Consider the following 21,837-nt stretch of genomic DNA (forward strand, 5'->3'; position numbering starts at 1 on the left):
GCAAGTTGTACATAATAGATTTGCAGTTTCATATGCAACCATCTTCCCTCCCCCCATCCATTCTATTATGTTTTGGGAATGCTTGTTTTCTTTGTTAAGTTCAGAAATAAACAAAATTTTAAAAAATATTAAGTACTTATTATATGTGAAACTCTGGAATACTCAGACAAAAATAGGGTAGCTTTTGGAAGATTCATTATATCAAACTCAAGTAAAAATTGTCTGTATTGCCTCCATACTGACTTAGAAAACCACAAATAAACATTATTTATGTAATATTTTTTTTATTAATTTTGTTAAATTTTTTTCCAATTACATTTTAATATGATTGGACAGCATTCTCCATTTTGCAATCTTCAAGTTTGATATCCAGTAGGCCACGATGAATTAATTTTCTGGTAAACTCTATCATTTTGCTAAAGAAATTATCTAGGACTATCAAATCCTTTCTTACTGGAAGTATAAAAACGAGTTTCTAGGCTCTATAAGATGAGCTGGGGTCAAGTTCTAGGCTAAGAACATTCTAGGCAGACCTGGTATAAATCTGTGCCTCATTTGGGCCCTGGTATCTCAAAAGGCAGTTGAAATCTTCTCTTTCCAGGATGCTCAAGAAGCAAGCTAGCAACTAACCAAGCAGATTCAGGACAATAGTACAAAAATGCAACTTATTATGAACATATATGATTGCTCATTGAATATATTAATCAGTGTAAAAGAAACTTTAGACTTAACATTTCTCAATGTATGTAATTAAATTTTATTAACCAAAGCATGCAAGTTGGACTCTCTAAAAACAGAACACCACCATTCTGACATTTTAAAGGTTCTAAAGAGCTTTTTACTGGACCAAATGAAGTTTCATCTCTGTTTAGCTGAAAGCCTCTGACCTCTCAGGAGAGGGGCAGAGGAAGAAAAAGAAAAAGAAGAGAGAGAGAGAGAAAATGGGGGGGGGGGAGAGCTGAGAGGAGGCAGGAGAAAAAGAGACAGAGACAGGGAGAGAGACAGAGAGACAAAGAGAGAGACAGAGAGGAGAGAGAGACACACAGAGGGAGAGGGAGAGAGGTAGAATACTAGAAAGAAAGAGTTTATTTTGCATTGATTAGACTGCATTTAGTGGAAATTAAATATAAAATAGCTGAAAAACAATTCTTGCAAAGGAGCTATTTGCAAATATTCAAAAGGTCTCTCAATTTATAGTTATAATTCCATAATTTGTGGCTTAGCATTCCCGTTTCTTTGTTGATTCTAATGATTCATGTTTGTACTTTCTCTTTCTTCCTTTCTTTCTTCCTTTCTTCCTTTCTTCCTTCCTTCCTTTCCTTCCTTCCTTCCTTCCTTCCTTCCTTCCTTCCTTCCTTCCTTCCTTCCTTCCTTCCTTCCTTCCTTCCTTCCTTCCTTCCTTCCTTCCTTCCTTCCTTCCTTCCTTCCTTCCTTCCTTCCTTCCTTCCTTCCTTCCTTCCTTCCTTCCTTCCTTTCCTTCCTTCCTTCCTTTCCTTCCTTCCTTCCTTCCTTTCCTTCCTTCCTTCCTTCCTTCCTTCCTTCCTTCCTTCCTTCCTTCCTTCCTTCCTTCCTTCCTTCCTTCCTTCCTTCCTTCCTTCCTTCCTTCCTTCCTTCCTTCCTTCCTTCCTTCCTTCCTTCCTTCTTTCTTTCTTTCTTTCTTTCTTTCTTTCTTTCTTTCTTTCTTTCTTTCTTTCTTTCTTTCTTTCTTTCTTTCTTTCTTTCTTTCTTTCTTTCTTTCTTTCTTTCTTTCTTTCTTTCTTTCTTTCTTTCTTTCTTTCTTTCTTTCTTTCTTTCTTTCTTTCTTTCTTTCTTTCTTTCTTTCTTTCTTTCTTTCTTTCTTTCTTTCTTTCTTTCTTTCTTTCTTTCTTTCTTTCTTTCTTTCTTTCTTTCCTCAGGAAGCTGAAACTCTAGGAATCTCATTTTATTGAGAAGACTGGCAACATCAGAATAATGAACCCAGAACAAATCATCAGGAAAGGCAAAGGCCTGGAACTGATAAAAGCAACCAGTTCCTGTGGCCTCAGCCTAGCAATGCCAAGCCACCAGCTATGCTACACAAATCACTACAAAGTATACATCGAGACAGTGAAAGAGGAGGTAGGAGAGGGGGGAATCCAGAAAAGTTGGTTACCTGAAATGGGGGGCCTGAGTTGCTACAAGATAAAGAATAGTTTGAGTGTGGTTAGCATGCTTTGTGCACTGATGATACCTTGTACCTAATAAATATATGACAATATATGCCCATTTATGTAGGATTGCTTGAGTGAAGTCAAATTACATAAAATGATCTTTCCATTGGATTGTAAACTCTTTGAGGTCAGGAAATAAATTTTGCTTCTTTTTGTATCCTTAGCACATACCAGGCACTTAATAGATTGATTACTCATGAGAGCTATAAAACAGTTGCTAAGTTTCCAATTGTATCATATATTTTATAGATAACTATTAGCTCATCATATCTAAAGACCTATGAAGATTTGCTCACTGGAGGATTTTGGTATCAGCCCGAATACTGATCAGAAAACTAGTCCAGCCATTCCTCCTATTCCTATTCCTCCTCCTCCTCCTCCTCCTCTTCCTCCTCCTCCTCCTCCTCTTCCTCCTCCTCCTCCTCTTCCTCCTCCTCTTCCTCCTCCTCCTCCTCCTCTTCCTCCTCTTCTTCCTTCTCTCCTCCTCCTTTTTTTTTTTTTTTTTTGAGGCAAACAGGATTTAGTGATTTCCCCAGGTTATATAGCTACTAAGAATCTGAGGTTGCATTTGAACTCAGGTCCTCCTGACTCTAGCACCAAAGCCCAATCTACTGCACCACCTAGATGGAGTATCTTACTCCCAGCATTCCAAAGATTTCTACAGAAACTAGAGAGCCCAAGTATAAGGGAGCAGGAGGAATGGATGGTATAGACAGGCTTGGAAACTTTTTGGCTTTCTTACAGCAAGCATCAGTTAAAACTCCCCCCGTGGGTTGTACAGTTTCAATGAGCACGATAATTCATCCTACCAGTTTCCAGGGCATGCAAAACAGTCCAACTTTGTGTCAGTGGTATGTTAACAAAGTAATACAACCAGTTAGGCAGAAATTTCCCAATGATTTGATTGTCCACTATATGGATGATCTATTGCTAGCAGTAGAGCTAGAGATGAAACTCAGTTACAACATGTGCATCAAGCAATCCTCACTTCACTACAGCTCAATGGCTTATACCCTGCTTCTGATAAAATTCAAACTCAACCTCCTTTTTCTTATTTGGGTTAATGTGGTGGACAGAGTATATGTTTCTCTAGGCCCTCCCCAATTGGATATGACCAAAGTGAAGACTTTGAATGATTTTCAAACAGTGATTGGGCTGATACAATGGATGAGGTCAGAAGTTCCCATTCCACCTTCATTAATGAAGCCTTTATATGACACTCTACCTGGTGATCCTTCACTATTGTTCCCCCATTGGTGGATTCCAGCAGTCAGAGGCAGTCTTTATTCTATTCAACAATTATGGTTTAAACGGCTCACATGTATAGATCCCACCCTTCCAATTGAGTTAACAATTCAAAAAGATGCCCCCATGTATGCCATGCTCCATCAAGGAGAGGACCCTATCAAGTGGTTGTACCTAGAAGAGCCACAAAGGTCATAGTATCTTGGACAGATTTGCTGGCTGAATTTCTTTGGTCCTGCATATAAAGGACACTATGCCTTAATGGGACCTACCCAATTGTGCATACTCCCATACCAGAACAACATATTTTAGCTATTGCACAAGACAATTTGTTGTGGACCTCCATAGTGTCTGTTGTAAGCTTTAAACCTACTTGTGATAGTCTGTATCAGATGACCAGCCCCCTATGCTGGGGCTCCTCCCAAACCCTCCTTAGGGCCTTCCTAAGATAATATCTACAGAACCAGTTGTGGGCCCAACAGTGTTCACTGACGACACCAAATCAGGGAAAGCTGAGATAAAGCTGCTATAGTATGTCCTAATACCAATCAACAATGGGTTCTCTATGCCCCTATGAGTCTACACAACAGAATGAACTGTTTGCTATGATTAAAGCCCTAGAATTCTTCCCTCAGGCATGTAACATTGTTTCAGACAGTGCCTATGCTGTAAAAGCTCTTCTTAGTTTGCCTGCTGCCTACATTGAAGATAGAGATACTAATATATCTTTTTTGCTTCAAACAGCTCAATTAACACTCCTCGCACAAACCTCTCCTGTGTTTATCATGCATGTTCGATCTCATACTGATGATCTTGATCCTATTTTTTTTAGGCAACCAAGCAGCGGACACTCCTTTCTTCAGCTCAGGCTGTTTATGAGAAGTATCACCTATCTGCTAGATCCCTGCGAATACTGTATGGTCTTAGCAGAAAGGAAGCGGCCACATTAATTCACTGGTGTGTTATATGTGCTCCTTTCTGGTCCCTTCCTTCAGTTCCCCCTCCACAGAATCCCCATGGTGACCATCCTAATGCCCTCTGGCAAATGGATGTTATCCATTGGGGCAAGCATTTTATTCATGTTACAGTAGATACCTTTTCCAGGTTCCTGTGGGCAATTATTCAACCAGGTAAGACCACCAGGAATGCAATCTCATGTCTGTATCATTGTTTCTTTTTTGTAGGCCCTCCATGATGCCTTAAAAAAAGTAACACAAAACTTGGCAGATTCTACATTAAAGGATTGTATGGCTCAAAATACAATATTCTGGAGGGCAAAGGAATTAGAATAACAGCCAAGAATCACCTACCCAACAAAACAGTATAATTCTTCAGAGGAAAAAAATTGATATTCAATGAAATAGAGTATTTTCAAACATTCTTGATGAAAAGACCAGAGCTGACTAGAAAATTTGACTTTCAAATACAAGACTCAAGAGAAGCATAAGATGGTAAAGAGGAAAGAGAAATAATAGACGACTTAATAAAGTTAAACTGTTTACATTCTGATATGAAAAGACAATACTTAAAACTAGTAAGAACTTTCTCATTATTAGGACACAGGTGTGAGTTGAATATGAATATGAAGGGATGATATCTAAAAACTAGAAAACTAAGGGGTGAGAAGAAGAAAGGGAAAGGGAGGGGTAGAATGGAGTACACTGTCTCACACAATAGGATAAAAAAAAAGCTTTTGTAATGGAGATGGTGAAGTTGAGATAAAGAGGAGCAAATGAACTGACTCATCAGTATTGGCTCAAAGAGGGAATAATATAAACACTCAATTGGCATAGAAATGTATCTTGCTCTATAGACTAGTTGGAGGTAAAGGGGATTAGAGAAGGAAATATGGATAGATTGAAGGAGGTGTTAGAAGCCAAACTCTTGAGGAGTGACAGAGTAAAATGAGAAAGAGAACAGAATAAACAAAATATGGTGCCTGGTGGGGGAATAGGATGGAGGGAAATACATTTTGCATAACATTTTAAAGCAAGTTTCTTTGATAAAGACCTCATTTCTCAAATATGTAGAGAACTGAGTCAAGTTTATAAAAAATAGGAGCCATTCCCCAGTTAATAAATTATCTAGAGATATGAATGATTTTAAGATGAAACAATCAAAGCTAACTATAGCTTTATGAAAAGGTGTTCTAAATTGCTATTGTTTGGAGAAATACAAATTGAAACAATTCCTAGGTAGTAACTCATACCTATTAGATTGGCTAATAGGAAAGAAAAGAAAAATGACAAATGGTGAAGGAAATAAAGGGGAAATGAAACATTCGTGCACTGTTGGTGGCATTGTGAATTGATTTAACCATTCTTTAGAGCAATTTGGAACTATGTCCAAAGGTCTATAAAATTATATATACCCTTTGATCTAACAGTGACACTATTAAGTCTGTATCAAAAAAGAGATTTTTTAAAAAAGAAAGGGAAAATATGTACAAAAATGTATATATATATGTACGTATAAGTATATAAACAAAAAATATAAATAGTAGCTTTTTTTTCTGGTATTATGTGATTGTAATGGAATATTATTTTGCTTTAAGAAATGATGATCAAAATGCTCTCAGAAAAATCGGGAAAGACATGACCCGATGCAAAGTGAAATATGCTGTATATAAAATAACAACAATATTGTAAGATGATCAGTTATGAATGACTTAGCTATTCTCAGCAATATAATGAGCCACAATAACTCTGAAAGACTAAGAATGAAAAAATTCTATCCATCCCTAAACAAAGAACTGATGGTGTTAAATACAAATTGAAGAATTCTTTTTAAACTTACTTTATATTTTGAGGGTTTTTTTTGGGGGGGTCTGTGTTCTCTTTTACAACATGACTAATATGGAAATATCTTTTGCATGAATACAAATGTATAGCTTATATAGAATAGTTTGCCTTCTTAAGGAGAATGTTGGGGAGGAAGGAAAGGAAAGAATTTGGAACTCATAGTTTAAAAAATGAATGTTAAAATTGTTTTTATGTGTAATTGGGAAAAAACAAAATACTAAAGAAACTTTAACAGAAAAAAAGAAAAGTTACATAGGAAAAGAAAACATGGATAAGTTCCACAATGAATCAGGGGAAGAAGTATCTTCAACCATGAGATCACAGACCCATCAAAATAGGGAAGTCAAAGGATCATTGTCAATGGCAAATTTGTTGCAATTGTTTTCTAAATTCAACTCAACTTAATTCAACTTCTATCTATTGAGACCAATAGACCAAGGCTTTGTGGTGGATAGAATTGCTTTTTATCAGTCCTACTTCTACCATTCATGTCTTGGGTAAATATTTTCTTCATGGATTACTCAAAATCTGCTTTAGCTCAGCTCTGATACTAGTTTTGACAAATTCCAAATAAATGGGGTACAGATCTTCTGCTGGATCCCACATGCTCATCACTTAAAGGAGTCTCCTCAAGCTTCATAAATCCCACTAAATTGTCTCCAGATATTCTACTCCCATGTGACTGCAGAGCCTTTCTAGTGTGGTATTTTATTTCTCAAGTTGTTCTCCCATTTTACTCTTTCATAATCAGGAAATATCATGAAGGTTACACTGACAGATTTGACCACATTTTCTTAGACATACTACTTACTGTACACTAGGAAAGGAGGAAGTTACAGAGAAGGTCAAATAGATCAAGTTGTCTAGATCTATTGACATTAGGAATTAAAGGAATAATATAGTCCAAGTTCCTTTCAGCAGCTGAAGACTGACAATTAAAAAGCATTCAAAGCAGTTTGGAAGATGGGTTTAAGAAGTTCAGATTGGCAACACTTTTATTTTTACTTTTATTTTTTAATGTTTTTGGTTTTCATATTTCTTTCTAAATTTTTTCCCCTTTTTAATTTTTATTAAAGCTTTTTATTTACAAAGCATCTGCATGGATAGTTTTCCCAACATTGACCCTTGCATAACCTTTTGTTCCAGATTTTCCCCCCTTGTTCCCCTAAATGGCAGGTAGTTAAATATGTTGAAATACATGTTAAATCCAATATATGTATACATATTTATACAGTTATCTTGGGCAGCACTTTTATTCATCAAAAAGTCTCAAAAATATATATAATAAACATACAAAAATTATTGTCATACATAAATAATATATCATATATTACCAGTGTCTCTCCCAGATCCAAGAAGCAATTTATAATTATTATTAGTCAAATATATCTCACATAATATCAACAACAATAATAATAAGTTCTGACATTTCTATGATATTTTAAATTGTACTATCTGGTGAAGATGATGAGATCCTGGGTAGCTAGGTAGGCTTTTGCAGGGAAAGCCTGAAGCACTGATAGAATTGTAATACTCCTGAGGCAAGTAAGGAAAGGTTCTCACTGGAGCATCCACCCTTAAGTAAGCCTTTTGTTCTTCAGAAAGCCTTTTGTTCAAGGGGACTTTTAATTATAGTCCCACCAGTAGGTCTCTAGAAACTCTACCTTTACTTTATTCAATCAGAAAGCCAAGTGCTTATATTTCCCCTATAAATGATCTGGTCATGCTGTAGATGCTCACTAACTCTTTTTAGGGTGCTAAATTCTTGTTAGGGTTAGCCAGCAGGGGTTAGTCTCCTAAACCTCTATGAATTTAGCCTGACAGCCAATGGCATATTTCCATTTCATAGTATGGCTTCCCCTCTACTGGGGTTTTGCTCCTGCTTAATTATAAGTTCCATTAGGGAACTTGTTTTTCTACTTGTTAATTGCTAAAACCCTTATCATTATATATATATAAAAAAAAAAACTAAACTAAACTAAAACAACAAAACACCAACACCAAAAAAAAACTCTTATGGCTTTGACCTCTTTTATGCCTACAAATTCTTTTGAGATAGCCCATGACACCAGCCCCTAAACCCAATATGCTTTTGGTATATCACATCGTGCACCCTCATTTTGGTGGCACATCCCATAACCTCAACACTTTGTTGTCACTGTACAGGGATAGTCACCTAACTTCACAAAAATACCTCCACATTGGAGGTATTTTCTTCTTTTCCTCTATCAAACTATAGCTAAAACTCCATCATTCTCATGCATATATCTTGTCATATAGCTCCTCCTCTGCTCAGAAAGCTTCAATAGTCTGCCAAGTAATGTTCAAAGTTCTTCATGGAAAACATTTATAATAATTAATGTTATCCAAAAATGAAGTTGGCTGTCTTGAGAGGTAGTAGGTTTCCCTCATTTTGAGATCATCAGGTTAAGGCTAAATGATTAGAAATATGGTAAAGAAGATTGTTGGTGGGACTTCAGATACCTTACAACTGTGAGAATTCTAGGATCTAAATAAAATTATGACTTTTGAAGAAGTTCTTATGCTGAGTTCCCCCCTTTTATTATCCACTTGTGGCACTACACTCAGATATCTTGGATAGAGGAAACAGTGTCTGGCTAAGTCTACTACAGGTGATAAGGGTACCTTCAGTTTTCTCCTATGGTTCTTTCATAAAAAGAATGTTGGATTTGAAATCACAGGACCTGAGTGCAAAGCCTTTGTGACCTAGGTCAGGTAAAAACCTCTTTGGGACATAGGTAACTCATCTATGAAATCGGAGGTTTGAACAAGATGGCCCTTAATGCCTCTTCCAGCTCCCAAATCCATAATCTGATGAATTATGAATCAATAAAGAAGATTATGGCATATAACTCAATTAGGCCTTATACACTGTACTCAAATCTTTTTCTTTTTAAAAATTTCATTCTCATCCCCCTTTTTAATACCAATTGTGACTGGTCCAAACCCTATACTTTTCCCTCTTAATCTCATCCATACCACAAACTCATATGCTGAGAGCAGATAATTTAACCACTAACTTCACTGTAAATATTGAGGTCATCCAATGGAAAGTCCCTTATTGCCCCTTCTCAATATCTGTTTTACCCATACATACTTTTCCATTCTCCCTGTCAATAGTCTAGCACAAATGCTTATATTATGTCTTAGTTGTTACAATATAATATTAAGAGATATTCCTACCTCTATCATAGCCCTCTTCCACTTCATCCTTCAACTATAGTTAAAATAATCATTCTCATGGTTTGGTTTGTTCATGTAACTTCCTTACTCAGAAAGCTTCAATAGCTTCCCCAATAATGTTCAAAGTATGTCTGGCATTTCAGGGCATTCTACCTTTCTGACCTTTTGGGATATACTTCATTCATACATTCTAATTTTTTCTAACTGCACTATTTTTTGTTTCCTAACTGTATTTTTCCCTTTTCCATGTCTTTATTTACCTTGTTTCTCATGTCTAAGGAAAGATAAAGCAAGCAAACACAACCTCATATGTTACAATGAGCTTTTGTGGGATGGAGCTCATAACTAGAACATGACTACAAAAAACCTATTCTATTCAAAAGATAGCACTGTATAATAAGAAGATATACTTATGTGAGGAAATTAATGAATAGTTTATGTCAGTATTCTATTTCAAATTTTCTTTTAACCTACATGACACCTTAGAAGGACTCTGTCTCCTTGCTAAAGTTTCTGATAGTTAATTCCAGCATCATAAGTTTGTTTATACCATTCTGAGATTTTCTGAACCGAGACCATAGAGAACTAGATCATAGGCCCATTACAACTTATTTTTTAAACAAGAGACCTTATGGTCATGAATCTTCATGTGATGAGACCTTTAATAAGGAAATAATGGGTAAACATGAATTTCATTCAAATATCATCACTTATGCTATAAAGTCCTATATCCAGTCTGGTTATAGGGGCAATATCCTCCCAATGCCTAGCTGAGTAGTATGCCATGCCATTTTTTTCTTCCTATAAGTTCTATGTCTCATCAGCTCATCTCTGCTACTTCATAGTCTTCCCTTGTGAAACTACACAACTGAGTCTATACCATCCAATCAAATTAATCCCTATATACTGTGCCAAATATATTAAGATATGTGGGCAACTGGCAAATTACTAGAAATGAAATAACCACAAATGGCAAAGATGATTTAGCCTATGGTCCTTTGTTATAATAAAAACATAATATTAGAGCTGAAAAGTATCTTAGAAAATCATTAACTTCTGGAGTAAGAAGTTATATATGTAGATAAATAATATTTAAAGCATTTATGGGTACTTGTATATTAAACACTGCAATAAACATTGGAGATACAAATACAAGAAAACAAGTAGTTATTCTCTGTGCTCCAGAAATTTGTATTTTAGCAGGGAAGGACAAAGTGTAAAAGGGACTCGGAAAGCGGGGAAGGGTTGGAGAGGGTGAAAGAAGGTACAGAACAAGGGCTCCTTGTGATATGGTGATCCCAACTAAGGAATCTCCAATCATGTAGGAGACTAGGCTCCAGAATGGAGGCATCTTGATGTTGGCAATACTGCTGGTGAAAGGGTAGAGTAGTCTGTAGAGTTGGTTTATGTAAACAGAAAATGACCACAAACAAACTGCATAAAATATGTACTTTATATGTATTTGGTTTAACTTATGCTCTTTTGTTGTATAAATCACCTTTATTATACATGATATTACTAAATGCATTACAGTATTATATTTCTGCATGTGATATGCATACAATCTCCTGTATAATATATAACAATTCCATGTGTTATATATTGCATTTAAGTAGTGATTCTCAAACTTTTTGATCTCATAGGCCTTATACAGTTTTTAAAATTATCAAAAACTTCAAAGAGCTCCTGTTTATAAAGGATAATCCACTGATATTTACCATATTAGAAATTAAAATATCTTAGTATCCTGGACCCTGAGTTTCAGGGACCCCTAAAGATTCCTATATCAAACTGTGAGAATCTTTAATTATAGCATATAACTTCATTATACAGAATTTTGCTTTATGGATTATAAATTCTGAATTTCTGAGTTGACTTATGCTTACTGCACACAATTTGAATTTGGATGATATATAATTTGGTATGAGTATATGTTTATATATGAACATCTTTGAGTTGATTACTAATGATTATATTATATACTAATTTATAAATGCTTATGATATAAATTTAAAGTCCCAAGATACCTCATATCATTTATTGGAATGCATTTTACTTGGGGAAGAATGCAATAGACTCTGTCTATCACTCCTTCCATTAATGGAATTTGCTAATGTTATTTCCATTTGCCTACATGTTTTGGTATGTCTTGTGCTTCACTTGGGGATAAAGTCATCTAATTTCTTGGATTCAAGGTTGTGGTCTTTTGGTAGAGAAATATGATAAGTAGATTTGAACTAGGGAAAAAAGAAAAGGAAATAAGAAAGTGAAAAATTATATGATGTACTATATCCCACTAGGGGACTGAGACTTTTTTTTTTTTTGCCAACATCAACTACTGGGTACTCATGGAGCCAGACTGATGCAGCTCCAGCAGTTTTCATTACTCTTGTTCATCCCTGGTTTAAGACTTGGTGGATCCTCACTGTGCTAGCTCCTTCTATCATTTTTGTCCCTCAAGAGGGAGTTTATGCTACTATTTTTACATCAAAGAGGGGTAGCTTGAAGGAATGAATGGGGCATGTTCTCATTGTGATGAACAAATGGTTATACCAGCTAGGTGATAACAGGAGATGGCAGCTAAGTGGTGCACTTGAAAGCAATCTGGACTTAGAATCAGGAATATCTGAGTTCAAATTTAGACTCAGACACTAGTTGTCTGATACTGGACAAGTCATTTAATCTTTTCAATCTTTGTCATCTGTAATAGGGCGTTAATAAAATGACCTGTCTCCCAGAATTATTATGATGATCAAATCAGATAAGATTTATAAAATGTTTCACAAACCTCAAATCATTATATAACTGCTAGCTAATCCAACATTTGCAATGATAGCTGGGCCCTGGAGCTAAGCCTAGGTTGGCCTTTGAAACTTCTATTTCTGGGAAATTAGGAGAAAAATTGATTTGGGTCATGAGTACTGAGAGTATTTATTATCTATGTATTTTTTCTTAATTAACACTACTTTTCTTTTTCAATGTGTTTTGTTTTGTTGTAACAATCACTGTGATATTGAATGGCCAAATAATAAAATAGCTTGTTCTTCTTCTTCTTTTTTTTTTTTTTAATAGTTTTTATTTACCAGATATATGTATGGGTAATTTTACAACATTGACAATTGCCAAACCTTTTGTTCTAATTTTTCCCCTCCTTCCCCCCCTCAGATGGCAGGTTGACCAATACATGTTAAATATGTTAGAGTATAAATTAAATATAATATATGTATACATATCCAAACAGTTGTTTTGCTGTACAAAAAGAATCAGACTTTGAAACAGTGTACAATTAGCCTGTGAAAGAAATCCAAAATGCAGGCGGACAAAATTAGAGGGATTGGGAATTCTATGGAGTGGTTTAAAGTCATCTCCCAGAGTTCTTTTGTTGGGTATAGCTGGTTCAGTTCATTACTGCTCTATTGGAGCTTATTTGGTTCATCTCATAGTTGGAGAGGGCCTTGTCCATAAGAATTGATCATCACATAGTATTGTTGTTGAAGTATACAACGATCTCCTGGTCCTGCTCATTTCACTCAGCATCAGTTCATGTAAGTTTCTCCAGGACTTTCTGAAATCATCCTGTTGATCATTTCTTACAGAAAAATAATATTACATAATATTAATATACCACAATTTATTCAGCATTGTCCAATTGATGAGCATCCACGTAGTTTCCAGTTTCTGACCACCACAAAGAGGGCTGCCACAAACATTCTTGCACATACAGGCCCTCAATTTTTTTTTTTCAGGAAATACATATAGCTGTAAGAATTTGACTATAAGGAAAATTGAGTGTTTTCAAATTTTGATGCTGGAGAAAATTTTTGAGAATTCCTTGAACAGCAAGGAGATCAAATTAGACAATATTTATGGAAATTAGCTCAGGTCGTGTATTGCTGGAGGGTCAAATAATGAAGCTGAAATGTGAACTTGGACAGACTTTGGGAGAAAATGAAGGATCTATGGGCCTGATATGCTATGGCTCACAGAGTCATAAAGAATTGGATATTGATGGACTAATGAATAATAAGAACATACACTTTCTGAGAAAGTCTAACTGATCTTTTATGATTCTGTCTAGAATAATCTCATTTTGTGTTCAAACCAAAGGCACAGAAAAGGAAAATCAGTACTTGCTTCTCTCCTTCCCTTGGATAAAAAGAAAAAATAGCAAGTACCAATTTACATATCTATCTTTCATCACTATAAAATATTTATGAGAAAGATCTTTGGTCTGCTTATTTTTGATTTAGGTACACTTAACCAGTTGTATAATATAGTTATTTATAAATATATATACAGGAATCTAACTGCCCAAACTTTAATTTTTTAAATGAGACATTGTAGAATAACCTAATAAAACAAACTGACAATTCCTTGATGCAGTTTAAAGTCATTTAACACCATTTGCCTCAGTTTCCTCATCTGTAAAATGGACTGGAGAAGGAAATGGCAAACTACTCAAGTATCTTTGTTAAGAAAAGTCCAAATGGGGTCATGGAAATTAGCCTGGACTAAGTAATAACAGACATACACACATATGTATTGCTATAGAAAGAGCTATTACTTCACTCTTACCCAAATTTATTAGTCTTTTTTGGTTTCTGAATTCTTTTTCCTTAGGAAATCATCTGACTAGGGACTGATTTTGGCTTTCTTGCTCTTTTTTAGGTCCTTGCTACTCCTCTCATTCCCTCCCCCTTTCCTGTTTTAATTGGTAATAAGCTGCACCTTAGGACCCTATAGTTCTGTGACTTAAAACATACATACCTGTGTCTCTGGTCCATCTCTTTCCATTTTACCATCCCCAACCTCCAACAAAATATGAGGGAAGAGTACCAACAGTCTAATCTTGGATAAAAATTGATTGCATTCCCTGTTTACTAGTGTGGCACTAGCTTATCTACTAATCTCCTTGTATCTGAACTACCTACTTAGATCACTTCATCCTTATTGCCTTAAATGATTTCCTTAGATTTCATTGTTTATGTAAATCTATGACAAGCATTTGACTCTTTATAGCCCTACCTCATTCTTAGAAATTTGAATTATTATACATCAGATATCTGACCCTTTCTGCTTAGCTAGATTCCTGATATTAGTTTTTTCCTCTGGGTACACTGCTTAGATACTAGTCTCACTGGCATGGCAGTACCCTAGAATGACCAAATATCATCTATAACACCCAAGCATAAATGAACCTCCTGTCCAAATTTGTACCATGAATATACGGCCAATTCTTGTACTCTTTGACTTGACAGACAGTTTCTAAAATTTTCATTTAACACCTTCATTAATAGATTCAAAATATGCCATAGAAACTATAATTTTCAGAGCCAGTTCAATTTAACAAGTGATATAATGTATGCAAAGCACTTTACCAACCTTAGATTATATATTATTATTGATATTTTCATCACCTCCTGTATAAATTAGTCAGATAAGAGAGATCTTAAATCAATATATTTGAACTACTCTTATCAATTTCTTATCTTTCAAAGAAATGATATGCATTTTGAACCAAGTAGAACTCTCACTCATTCACTGGCATATTTATGATAAGAAAATAATATATTTGAGACAGCACTTCCAATTATTTAAATTTTCCTAGAGAGATTGTGCAGACAATCCTTTTATATATCCCACTTTGATTCACTAGGCCTCTCACAACAGTGGTTCTTTTCAAACCTTTTTTTTTTTTTTTTTTTTACTCCTCTCAAAGCTCTCATGGCTGCCTTTCCTACCTTCTTTCTTTCAACTAAGAATCTTACTTTATATTTTACAGAAGGTCATTCACCAAGAATTCCCTCTTACTTCCGATACACCATCTATTCCTTTATTCCCAGCTCCCATTAAGAGATGATACTTCTCTTTTTCAAGGCAAACTCCTCCACATGCACCAATATTTCCATTCTATCTTCTTAAAAGAGAGAGATGCTTCTGTCATAATCATTTTCACTTCAATCTTTTCCTGTCTCTTGGTTGTTTTCCTACCATTTACAAATGTTATACCATGTTATACTGGGGAAAAAAATCTCATTAATCTAGCCACTCCTCCTATTTGTCATCCCCAATCTCTTCTGTTTTGTGGCTAAACTCCTTGAGAGGATAATCAATAATATGTGCCTACTTCCTTTCCATTTACTTTCTTCTTAACCATCTATAAGTCTAGTTTCTGATCCATCATTCAACTGAAACTTCTTTTTCTCTGAAGTTCTTGATCTACTAATTGCCAAATCAAATAACTTTTTCTCAATTTTTATCCTTCTTGACCTTCCTAAAACATTTTACAATGTGGATTATCTTCTTCTCCTTGATAATCATTTTTCTCTAGATTTTCATGATACTTGTTTTATAGTTAGTTCTCCTTCAGGTTATGTCCCTAGACTGTGGGTATCAAAATAATATTCTAAAATTGTGGGTCCAACCATGTCAACCACTTGTTAAATTAATTCCAGAGGCTCCCTATCACTCTCAGGATCACACATAAAATCATTTCTCTTCTTCCTTTTCTAGTTTTCTTATATCTACCCCTACTCACTTCTACCCCAACTCCCATATATATTCTTCTATTCAGTGACACTGACCTTCTTCCTTTTTCAAGCCACTCTATCTTCCAATTTCAAACTGTGCCCACTGACTATGTATGATCTGAATCTTAATCTGAATCCTCCATTCAAATTCCATCTAAATTCTACTACTACAGGAGATCTTTCCAGATTTCTCTTAATTTTAGTATCTTTCCTTATTGATTATTTCCAATTTATCTTGTATATAGTTTATTTGTACAGGTTTTTTGCATATTGTTTCTCCATTAGAGTCCATATTAGACTGTGTGTTCTTTAAGTGCAAGAACTCTCTTTTATCTTTGTATCCCCAACATTTGGCAATGGATTTTACACATAATAGCTGCTTAATAAATATTTACTGTCTGATTGATGTTTGGTATAGCTCATAATAATAATAAATTTTGATCCCTCTCCAGTCCATTCTCTACAACAACAAAGCTTCTTAAACTGTGAGTTGCGACTATACATGGGTCAATGTAGCTGAATGTGGGGGTCACAAAATTATGATTTATAGCCAATAAATATTTGATTTGCATACCTATTTTATATTCCTATATATCTGGAATCATGTAAAAATTTCTCAAATGAAAAAGGGTCATCAATGAAAAAAATTTTAAGAAGGCCTACTCTACATAGCTGTCAAATTGATAGATGCAAAACTGCTATTATGGTAATACTCTCTTATTCAACAATTGTAGATCAATTGGAAAGTAAATAGTCTAATTCTAAAGAATTACAATATATCATAGAAACAATCAATAATTTTATCCAAGAGAATAACAACAATGAGACAACATACCAAATCTTATGGGATGCACCCAAAGAAGTTCTTAGGGAAATCTTATGTCTTTAAATAGTTACATAAATAAAACAGAGAAAGATCAGTGAATTGGACATGCAAGTAAAAAAGCTAAAAAAGCACAAATCAGTAAGTGTAGAATAGATTTCTTGTTAGTACCTGTAGGATAAAACTTAAAATCATCATTCTGACATTTAAAGCCTTCCACATCACTGCTTCCACATCTTTGTTCTTTTCATTCATGATTTATATTACTTCCCTTCATGCACTGCTCTCCACAGCACTTTCCCTGAAGAGACATTCATATTCCTCAAAACTTATAATATTATCAAGGGTGTTGAGCAGTGCATGAAGGGGAGTAATATAAGAACTTCATACACTACTTTCCACACCACTTCCTCTTCCCCCCTGACCCCCACATTCATATTCCTCAAAACATATAATATTATCAAGGGTGGGGTCCTTGAAAAGCAAAAAGATTCAAAGTTTTGTTTCCCCACAATGGATTTTTGTACTTCATTACCTTTTCTCTGGCTTTTCATCTTTCAATACCTCTTTGTTGTACTGCTCCTATTTCAAGAAACATTGTGGTGCTTCTTGACACTCTTTGCTGTTCCCCACCTTTATCTTCCTATGGTTCATTATCTGCTTTGATTATTGGCCATTATATCATTCTATCTGCCTCTTGCCTGTTAGTCTTCCATCACTTTGTTGGTTCTCAGTTCCCATCATTCACTGTAGTCTTCCAGTAATTAACTCTCTAGTGAGAGTTGTATCCTTCTTGCCATTGCTACCATTTTTCTCACAGACTCTTTCTATTGCCTGTTCCTTCTCACATGAATGAAAAAAAGATATTCAACAAATTTGGAGATTTTCAGGACTTTGTCTCAATCAAACCCAAACTTAACAGAAAATTTATCATATAACAGCCAATATCAAAGATTAATTTCAAGTTATTTAACACTGACAAATCATTTATGACTTTTATATGAAAATGTATACCATATGTTTTAAATTTGCAACAGTAATTGGGTAGCTCAAAAGAAAAACCGGTACAGAGTTGAGTATAATCTGACTCTAAAAAACAGTATTAGTATAAATGCCTGTAATGATGAGGTGGGGGGGATGGTGCCTCTAGCTTCATTTCCGCTCCCCCTCTGACCTGGAACCCCAAAGCAAGAGCTCCCCCCTCCTGCAAGTTCCCACAGTCTGCCCTGCTACCTGTGCACTCATCCGGTGCTGGTTCCTTCTGGCCCAGGGCCTCATCTCTGTAGTACAGTGGGGCCTGGTGTTCCCAATTAGCTGAGGTTCCCTCAGTTTTCCTGGATTCTAACTTCCTACTCTGCAAGTGCCCAGGAGGTGAAAGACTGTGGTTCTTGCTGAGGCTCCAGTCAAACCCAGCTAGCCGGAGGTCCTCACTTGGTGTTTCTGCCAAGCTGGCCCACAGGTGTTTGCATTTCACATGAGTTAAACCCTAGTCCTGAGGACTTTTAAAAAATTTTTTTTGGTCTTCTTGAATTGTCCCAGAAGGAACCCTGTTCTGTCCCAAGTCTTTGTTGTTTTTCACCAGTCTATGTTTGCCCTGAGGTGGAAATTTGTTCTATTTGTTCTATTTGGAGGAAGGGGGAGATTCTGGAGAGCTTGACATTTTCTGACCAATTCAGCCATCTTACCAGAATCCTCCTTTCTAATTTTTTTCCCCCCCTGAGGCTGGGGTTAAGTGACTTGCCCAGGGCCACACAGCTAGGAAGTGCTAAGTGTCTGAGACCAGATTTGAACTTGGGTCCTCCTGAATTCAAGGCTGGTGCTCTATCCACTGCCCTACCTAGCTGCCCCGTTTCTAATTTTTTTTAATGACTATTTTCAGAGTTTATTTCCCTAATTTATTTATAGCCAAACCTCATATTCATAAAAACAAAGCATAGCTGAATTGTAAAGTAATGCCGCACTTCAGCATCCTTCCAAATTAAAAGGATTTACAAAAATCTTTCCATCCTTTACCATACCAATTTTTGCTGTCTTATCCTTGCAGTTGAAATAAAAGGGGAGAAGAGGAAGGGCAAAGTGTTTTGCATATATCAGTAGTCATAAATAGAGAATTTCTGTTTTGATCCTAAGTTCTATTCTTTATAGCAGGTGGTAAAAGTGATAAAGTTCTTATTAATACAGTTTTGCAAAAATGAGAGAATTTTACTTACTATTTATTATTCTGTCTTTTTTTTTTTTTAGCAAAAATGAGAGAATTATATTTACTATTTCTTATCCTATCTTTTTTTACTTTTCCCAATAATACAAGCTATCCCCAAACAGAATGGATTTTCTTGAAGAGAGTTGGATATTTCCTAACTAGGATTTTTTTTTTAAAGCAGGCTCAGTTGGAGTTAAGTGACTTGCCCAGGGTCACACAGCTAGGATGTATTAAGTATCTGAGGTCACATTTGAATTCAGGTCCTCCTGACTTCAGGACTGGTGCTCTATCCACTGTGTCACCTAGCTGCCCTCTAACTAGAGGTCTTTAAGCAAAGATTATCACTTGTTGATTGTATTTTAAAGGTAACTGTTACTCAGATAAGGGTTAAAATGGGTGATCTCTGACTTCTCTTCCAACTGTGAGCTTCTGTAATTCAATGAACTTCTCTAGAACTTCCAAAGGGAAGGTAAAGGGACAGAACTAATATTTCTCAGGACAGATCTAAGTGATGGTGACTGCTGCTCTTCAGTCTCAAATGAATCATTATATTGGGGTCAAGGACTGTGTCTGATTGGATCAATACTAGCTTGGAAAGCTCTACCACAATTCGGGCACAAATAGTCCATATACACATATTGAGTAGAGCTATCTCTAAATTCGCACGTCACATTTCTTTTCTCTGACAAGGGAGGGACAACATGAAGGATGAAATTCTTGTAAAATTTACTACCTTAATTTTCTATTTAGATTATATCATATAGTATAAGAAGTTGCTCTTTTACTTTCTTGTTTTTGTCTGTCCACACTCTAACCATCTGACTTTGAACTCAGTAGTTTATTATCTGAATCATAATTCACTCTTTTGTAAAAGCGACCTGAGAGATGATTTTTTTCTAACTCGCCATTTTACAGATGCAGAGACAAAATTCCAGAGTGACTCACATAATCAAAAGTAGCAAGTGGAAAAGCCAGAACTTAAACCTAAAGTCACCAATCTGAAATATATTACTTCTACCATAATGACATCCTACTTTGCAATATTTTGTGAAGATTAAATGAGCATGAAGTTCAACAATTACCTTGTCAACCATAAATATGATTGGCTCCTAAAAAAAAATAAAATGCATAATAGCATTTTCCTTTTGCAACTACATACCACTGGGTAGGATGTTAATGAAAGTAAGAACTGACCTTATCATAGTACTTTAAAAGTTTTAAGCTTTTTAGGAAACAACCCTGTGATTATTAATATATGAGACATTTTTTATGAGCTTCCTAAGTTATACTACTCCCTACAACTGAAATGTCCTCTTCCATTTCTTTTTCTGTTCCATCTTTTTTTTTTTAATTTTTGAACTAAAGGTAAATATGACCTCTTTAGGAAGACTTTAATGATTATCCATCCCCTTCCAACTTGGAAATTAGCCATCCACCCTATCCATGGACTTTATATTTTGATATTCACTATAAAACTTTTTCAATGTTTATTGTATCTACATTATTTTTCTGAATTCCATAAGGGCAAGAACTTTATCTTATCCAGTCTATATGTTTACCAGTTCCTTGCAAAATGCTCTTCACATTTTAGATGATTAATAAAAGTTGAATTAAATTAGGGTCACATGTATTCTTTCACAAATATATGCACATCCTATTTCAAAAATGATGCAAATATCCGAGGGTAGGGCCACTAGGGGCATGCCCACTAATGAATCCCATGAGGTGAGGCAGCTACTTCTGGGACAGAAAAATCAAATACTAAATTTGTTGAGGTCTTTGGATGAGGGAAAGTGACCAAATAGATGAAGAGGGGAAATAACAGGAACTTAACAAGCAAATAATAATAATAATAATAATTGGCCTCTTGAGATTTCATCCCTAAGGTCAAAGAAAGTTGTCTGTTCTTGTTCAAGCACCATAGTTTGTTCAGTCTTGCCCTTGCTTCCTATGCAAAGGATGGCCTCCTGCACTGGAGGTGAGTCAGATGTTTTCCTGGATTCATTACGTGGCTCTAGGCCTTCATGGCTTAAGAGTGCTTATTATGAAAGCAGGGTTTCTGGAATTCATTGACTCCTTCTGGCTTCATAACTTCTGCAAAAATGACTTTAAGTTTGGTATCCAGAGAGACAAGAAATGCATTAGATAACCAGTTCTAAAAGACTGTGGGTGCTCTAGTATTTCATAAAGCAGATTCTGGCTCACTGAGGAAGCAGGAAAGAAGTAGCCAGTTGGAGGCTCTATCAACTCAGATGGGTTGGTGACCCATCTTAGCTGGGACTATGGCTCTATGATAAGACTTTATCAGTCTTGCTGTGGCTATGTGGGCCAGATATCAACTTTGTTGTCTTAATGGGGAGGATGGCTCCCACTGGAGGATTTACTTGCCTTTTCTGACTCTGAGGAAATGTGCTTTGCTGTGAATTAAGCGAGTGAGTAAGCATCCCTGGACTATAGTGCTCACTTCAGAAATGACCCATTAAGTGACAAAGTCCTTTTTAAAGAAGATGTTGACAGGGAGCTTGTTTCCTTTGCATTGCTTTGCAAACATAGAAACATGTAAGTAACATTGATTTTTATTTCAAAATCTTAATCAGAAGGGACCTCAGCAGCCTCCTAGTCTAACTTATACATAATAAGAATTCTTTTTGTAATAAACCCCAGAAGTGATCATCTTGCCTTGACTTGTAGATCTTGAGTTAGGGAGAGCTCCCTACTTCCCAAGTCACTTTCAGATAATTCCAATTAATAACAAGTTTTCCCTTTTGCCAAGAAAATTTGCTTCTTTGCAACTTACTCTATATCCCCAAAGGGAGTAAAGGAAGATAGGGCACAGATGACATCA

The 21,837-nt window shown here is 35.6% G+C and overlaps 1 long non-coding RNA gene across 1 annotated transcript in view; it reads right to left on the bottom strand.

The window, feature by feature from the left end:
- Positions 1-12,526: 12,526 nt before the first annotated feature.
- LOC141545200 (uncharacterized) overlaps positions 12,527-21,837 on the bottom strand; it is a 32,272-nt gene continuing 22,961 nt past the window's right edge. Inside the window, exon 3 of the long non-coding RNA XR_012482924.1 lies at positions 12,527-13,028. This is a non-coding gene — a long non-coding RNA (uncharacterized LOC141545200). The remainder of the gene's footprint in view (positions 13,029-21,837) is intronic.

The sequence above is a fragment of the Sminthopsis crassicaudata genome, chromosome 5, assembly GCF_048593235.1.
Source record: "Sminthopsis crassicaudata isolate SCR6 chromosome 5, ASM4859323v1, whole genome shotgun sequence".
Lineage (NCBI taxonomy): Eukaryota > Metazoa > Chordata > Mammalia > Dasyuromorphia > Dasyuridae > Sminthopsis > Sminthopsis crassicaudata.